The sequence below is a fragment of the Meleagris gallopavo genome, chromosome 19 (genome assembly GCF_000146605.3).
Source record: "Meleagris gallopavo isolate NT-WF06-2002-E0010 breed Aviagen turkey brand Nicholas breeding stock chromosome 19, Turkey_5.1, whole genome shotgun sequence".
Taxonomy (NCBI): Eukaryota; Metazoa; Chordata; class Aves; order Galliformes; family Phasianidae; genus Meleagris; species Meleagris gallopavo.
This window is the reverse complement of record NC_015029.2, coordinates 4963480-4970351: the sequence shown is the minus strand read 5'-3', so window position 1 is coordinate 4970351 and position 6872 is coordinate 4963480. Positions and strand designations below refer to the sequence as shown.

The following is a 6872-nucleotide window of genomic DNA, read 5'->3' as shown; positions in this document are numbered from 1 at the left end:
CGCGCCCCCTGCTCCGGGAGAGCGGCCCTGCAAGGCGCGCATCACCCCCGCAGCCTCCTCCCGCACCGCCCCGGCTCGCAACACCCCCGTTTCTCGTCCCTTGCACACAGGAGCGGGGCGTCCCGTCCCTCGGGAGGCCTGGGAGGGGATGGGCACCATCTGTCCGGGGCTGGGGTAGGGGGAATTGATAACTGGCTGAAGGGAGGGAGCAGATGGTGTCCAACCGCGTTAGTTTTCTGGTTTTTGTCTTTTTAAATGGTCCAGGAGAATCCCTGGTCTCTGAAAACAACGAAAAAAATCCCCAAACAACAGCCCCTGGCCATTTGCTGTGCTCACATCTTGACGAGGCTGCCATGAGAATCTGGAAGAAAACAAGCAGCCACCTTTCTCTGTTCAAAGAGGTTGTGGATGCCCCATCCCTGCAGGCATTCAAGCCCAGGCTGGATGTGGCTCTGGGCAGCCTGGTCTGCTGGTTGGTGACCCTGCACATAGCAGGGGGTTGGAACTCGATGATCATTGTGGTCCTTTTCAACCCAGGCCATTCTATTCTATTCTATTCTATTTTACAGAGCTGCTCTGCACTGCACATGGGCTGAGATGACTTTTCTAGTAGGCCCATCCACCTGTGCTTTATTTATTTATTTTCACAAGAGTTCCCACAAAATCATCCCTCCAGCACTTGTTTTCTGTGAGCAGTGACTTAATTTTAAGCATGTCCAATGCACGTGGCCTCTGTGTGAAAAAATATTGTGCTGTCATTCCTTATATTATGCTTATTAAGGGTAAAGACGCACTTCTGCTCTTTGCCATTCCAGAGAATCCATCCTGAAATAATTTACTTTATAAATAGTCTTATTATCCACACCAATAAAGACTGCTTGACTCACTAAAGGCCCCAGGATTGATTGTTAGGTGAAAATACCGTAAGCTGAACACAACTCCTGGTGATATACTGTTAGCACTGACAGTTTTCAGCGCAACCATGTGTTGATTTTTCCTTTTCACACGGTCCCGATTCTACAATAATCAATCTGGAGATGACCATCCATATCAATCAATGAATGCCACCAAAATGCCCACTCATTTATTCTGCCACAGCTGCCTGCACACAGAGGAAACGCTCTCCTGTTAAGCAGTAAAGTTCAAGTATCATCACACGGAATACATACATGGAACAGAAAATGTGTTGAATCTTTCAAATAAATTTGCATGATTGGTCCTTTTTGCTCTTGTAACCACACTGTTACAGCATTTACCAGTTTGACTTTTTGCAGTGGCAAGATGGTTAGCTTTACAATCCTAGAGATGCACGACTTCTGCCTGTATTAACCAGATAGATAAAAGACACATTGGGTTGTAGAAATGACCACAGCTCTGGGTGAGTTGGTGTTAATTGATTTATTTTGTGTATGCTTTGTTTGTTGTCTTCTGTTCTTATTTCTAAAATCTAAGGGTTTTTTTAAGTGTTCTTGGTATGTAACATGCAGAAGTCTGCAAAGGGTCATGTTAGTGAGTATGTAAATAACTTAAGAGCCTGGTGTTTCACTGTTACATGCTCTGATATAGGCTAGATGCTTCCCTTAAAGCCTGGGCTTTCTTCTGCTTGGTCCTGTACTCCAGTTATTCAGTATATAGCCTTCCATAAGCTTTTAAACCATAAGCCTACCATTCAGTGCACAGACCCTACTGAACTGGGACACAAACCTGAACATGGATTTAGTCCAATGCACACACAGTGTAAGTCAGGGTTAGGGCTACAGAAAGTAAAAACACCTGCTTTATCAACCCACGGTCCAAAGGTGATCTTCAGAGATGCAGCAATGTACCAGACATAAGCATCATACCTACTTACGGCTTAACAGAATCCAAAGGTGAAGGTTCTACATTCACCTAATCACTCTGCTCAGTGAAGATATAGATGCAAGTTAACAGTGCAGGAAATTGGACTAGGATTCTTTCTCTCCTTTATCACAAGCAACAAAACAGCATGCTCTAAGTCGTCAGCCAAGGGGCACTGTTGTTCCTTACCGAGCGCTGGTACACAGAACTTCAGCTCTTGTCTCATGAAAATCAAATTGGTTTTGTCTTCCTTCCCCGTGAGGAATATCTCCTTCCCAGTAATTAGGCAGCTTGCCTCTCAGTGTTCAGTATACAGTGTACATATGTGTGAATACATGGAACCTTGTTTTTACTCAGTGTCTTAAGTCATAAAGACTGAGGTATCCCACGGCCAGGGGTGATTACACAAAGGTTCTCTCACTGACAATGGCAGAAAAATCAAACAGTTATAAGAATTAAAAGGTCAAGACAGGAAAATGACCCAGAAAGTACTCTTCAATAAAGAGATGACCCAGCAACTGCATTATGCTCCTACACGATTAAGTGGGGTTGTGACATTTCTTGGTAGATAAGGAGACAGACCATATGAATGGTTTTTATCTAGGAGCTGGATTGCATTATACATTAAGGCGAGATTTTGCTGGGCTATGTGAATTTGTTCCAGGGACCAGATCAGGCCTGCAGATAATCAGACATTTCTAGTTTACAGAACATGCCTGGACCGTGCAGTTGCACGTTTTAATTTTAACTCTGATAAAGAGTTGCTGTGCAGTCCTTGGTGAAGCTGCATATACTTGGATTTTCAAAAGCAGTAATCTCAATTTCTCAGTGCCTATGAGGTACCAAAAAAATCTGTTGCCTACCATTTTCTCTGAAGTCTGCAGTGTTATTACTCACCCATTTCACTAGGATATAAGCTCGTTCTCACTTCCGTGTCTCAAACCTATCAAATTCCTTGAAGAGAAAAGCATATGGAGCTAGAAAGTACTTTTTTTTTTCCTCCTGCTTTTGGAGATTATCCATTGAAATAATGAGTAACAGTGCCAAGTTGCACCAAGCCTGCCCTCAGAGGCTGACAGTACTTACCAGAGTTATTCTGTTTTCCATGTCCATTTTATCTGTAGGACCACATTCACACATGTGAAAGAAGTAGCACACAGTAATTCAAAGCAAAATTATCAGTGAGATATTCGTAACCACTCATTGTTCCATTGCTTCAGAAACCCATTCCCAATATTTCTCCACTGGCAGGGCAGGCCCTTAGCATAGGAACACAGATACTACTTTTACCCCTGTTTCACCAATGGCTAATCTGCTTCTTTCAGGAGAACAATTTGTGCCACCTCACCAGATGTGGAAAGCACAGAGAGCTCAGCTTTGCTGCTCATTTAAACTTGCATTCATATCCTAACAGGCTGTAACATTCAGATTCTTTCCTTATATACATTCTGGCTTCTGTGGAGCTGCATTAAAGACAAACCTTACCCATAGTCCTGTACTCTTTTTGAGGGATTTGCAAACCAGTTCAGCAAATTTCCTGTTTCAGAACAGAAGAAAAATAATCACTATTATGTCCTGTAAGGAAAAACACTGATCACGGCCCTTTGAGCTGTTTTTCTTTCAGATAGCTTTTCCAACCAATAAGAACACTAGAGGAACCTTTTATTTGAGACAGATACAAGAGATCAACAATGCTACCACAGTACCATCACTACTACAGTAGCATTTAAGTACCTATAAAATACTTTAAAAATGTATATGAAGATATAAAAATGCCTGTAGCAATAGAAAAAAATTGGCTACATAATATACTCTACACTGATGCATAGAGCAATAATCCTATCCCTAGTCCTGTGCAGAACTTACATTCTTTCCTTTATTTATAAACATTTCCCAAACATTCATAACTCTACCTGGAAAGAATGGAAACTGCAACATCCGTACTTCTAAGAAACAGTTTGCAGATGACTAGAAGAACCATAAGCTAATTGCATTCCATGTTTTTGCCTCTGTCTCAGAAGACTGAACGTTATTTTTCCAAGGGCAAACATTCTGTCTTATTTCACAAACATCGCTGCTCTTCAGTATTTCCCCTAAAGGATGATCACAGAGCTGTTTTTCTCCTAAAGCTTGCACGTGCTGCTGTGTAAGTCACAGGCAGGAGGTACAACAGAATCAAAAGGTCTGTGTGCTCCTAACATCCTTACTAAGGTTCTTGCAGGAGAGAAAATGGAAGGTTTAGGACTGGGATTCTAAGTGCCTGCAGTTCTCATTTCCATCAATGGGAGGTGTAGGTTATCTAGAGCTTGTCGAAAATCCTCACTTTCTTCAGTGCTGTTTGGGTCTGATTGAGCTGTATGACTGCAACTGCTGCTGAAATGCTTAAACAGACCCCATGATATTAATGAGTTCTCATAGGAGTAACACTGCAGGCACATACTGTATTGTCATTGCTCTCAGAGTGCAACTGCAAAGCTGAGGAAACAATAACTTTTTTAACCTCTGTAAGAGTTCCACTAATATTGATCTGTGGAGAGACCTGTGCAAAATTCAGGAATATCACTGCAAATTTTTACCATGTTCTTCCCTCCCATCTTTCTTGTTTACTTGAAAAACACCCTGTCAGCTCCCTCCCATCACTCCAGTTACTTTTGTCCTTGGAGACCTCAATAAGCTAGACAAATGACCCCTTGATGATAGTACCACATATTTCCAAGGTTTAAGTGTCAGTTTAATAGAGAGAAAAATAAAACAGAGTGAATATATGAAAAAATACCTGCAAATATGTCAAACCTGAGCCTTTCTCCTTAAATAGCAGCATAAACTCATATTCCTGATGTCTTGAATGTCAGCTGTTGACATACTGTGCTATCAATGTTCTTTCACAAAACAAATGTATTTATTTTAGCTTTTCCATGAAGTAGTATAATTCTGAATTACTTCTAGACTAACAGTCTCACTAAGAACAAGATACCTGCTTAAAACGCTAAGGAGAAAAATATAATCTATACTGATTGATGTTTCTATTATTAGCAAAAACTGCAATTGTCACAACCACACTAATGATCGCATAACTAATGCAATAGAAGCATTAGAGGCAGGTGTGGATTCATAGGGATGAGTGCAAGGAAAGGAGAAAAGTCAAGTCCTATAAGCATTAATGAGGCAATAAGCATTGATATCAGTGAGCAGCAAGAACAGGGCTTCTCCTGAAGCAAAGAAGGAGGAGCTAATAGGTGAATCACAGAGCTAACAAGGCAGCATTACCAACCAGAGCCTGGTACCACTGCATCCAAAGGGGGCAAGCAGGACAGAGGCAGCTCAACAGAGGCCTAATCAAAGCAACAGGAGCTATAGAGTGGATATAAGGTAAAGCTAGAAAAAGCTGAAGGCTAGCAGTAGGACCAGTGATTTCTAAGCAGGTTGACAACAATGAGATATAACTAATACTAACCTAAGGTAGCAAGTTTTAAGTCAGAAAACTAAGGTAGCAAGTTTTAAGTCAGAAAAGAACCAAGTGGCTCTGTAAGCACACAGGGATGCAACTGAGCTGGAAGTCAATGTTCCTCCATAATTCCCTCAAGCAGTTACAGCCTTGGGCTGACTTTAAATACAGTGCCTAGGACCACAGAAGCTTCAGATGAAGCTAGTTAGTCATCAAGGCTTATTAGCACAGCTGTTGTATTATGTTGTATTGCAGTGACATAGCTGGTAGCTTTATTTTCTGCAGTAAACTTAGAGCCATTTGCTTAAACTTCAGGTTATACCAACTTCTAGGAATAAAGCAATTTTCTTCTCGTGGTTCTTCACGTAATGCTTCAAAGATCCTTGTGGTATGAAGTACCCTTAACACGAGCTCTGACTCATAGAGGAAGGTGACATTGCTCTTCAAATGTCTGATGCTCTTTGGTCTTTGTGGTATCATCTAAAAAAGGGCAGCTATTAACTTTTGCTGGAAAAGCAGTCTTCAGAATGGTTTAGAAGATGCTCAAAGACATTTGTCTACAGCATCTATTGAGTTTCTGCAGCTTGTTTCTTGATATATGCTAGGAGGAAAAAATAGCATCAACAGCCCCCAAAACAACCCACGTGTGCCCTACTATAATGTTACCTATGCAGATGGAGCAGATCTGCTCTCTATTCCTCCTTCAGCTGTCTGACTTGCGTGCTGGTGATGCTCCCAAGCATTTTTTTTGAGCATCTTCCCCACCACAGTGAAGCAAACGGATCCATCCACACATCTGCTGGTTTCTCTGTACACTCAGGTCGGTATTTCTGCATGGATTCCGTTTGATGGACATCTGTGAAACTTTGCCTAGAAGCATTAAAATTAAAAATAAATAAAAACATTAAACAAAACACACAGCTCAGAATCTGTTGCAGGTTTTGGTGCCCCTTCCCCCCATTACCCCCACCCCGGGGCTGTGAGCAGGAGCAGGGCTGAGCTCTGTGACACACAGCATCCCCTGCTCTCCTGAGTCACTGCAGCCGCCCATTTCTCAGCACCTGCTTTCACTGCTGCACTTTCAAATGTGGCCTCGTGTTATTTTGTTATTATAAAAAAGCATCCCTTTGGAAAGGCTAAAGGCAGCTTTATCCATTAAAAATCAGCTGTCTGTGATAAAATGACATCCCTTATTTGCATTTCTGTACAACAAGCATAGCAACAGCAGCAACAGCTCCTCTTTTGCAGCAGTAAGCAGAAATCGATGTGTTTTTCATCCTTCTTTCAACGAGGATGAAGCAGCACAAACGCAGCACTGCTGTAGGTCCCATCTGAGCCAGCTGTGGTGTTCGCGCACCCAGCGGTGCCGCAGGTCCCACCGTGACACGTCGCCACGGGTGTAAAACCTACAGCCGTAGCACTGAACCAACGGACACCTTACCCAAATCCTGACGGAACATCCACAAACCGTGCTGCGGGAGGGATGGAAGCCCGACGGGCCCGCAGCAGGTAGCTGACGGAGCCTCGCAGGTCGCAGCAGCACGCAGCCCCGACCCGGAGCCGCCCCGCACGGCTCCCCTCAGGCGGC

General features: G+C 42.9%; 1 long non-coding RNA gene across 1 annotated transcript; it reads right to left on the bottom strand.

The window, feature by feature from the left end:
- Positions 1-527: 527 nt before the first annotated feature.
- LOC109370471 lies at positions 528-6866 on the bottom strand. The gene is made up of 3 exons (XR_002120611.2): positions 6726-6866; positions 5951-6154; positions 528-5764 (listed from the first exon to the last, which is right to left on the bottom strand). It is a non-coding gene; the product is annotated as an uncharacterized LOC109370471 (long non-coding RNA).
- Between the last annotated feature and the right edge of the window lie 6 nt (positions 6867-6872).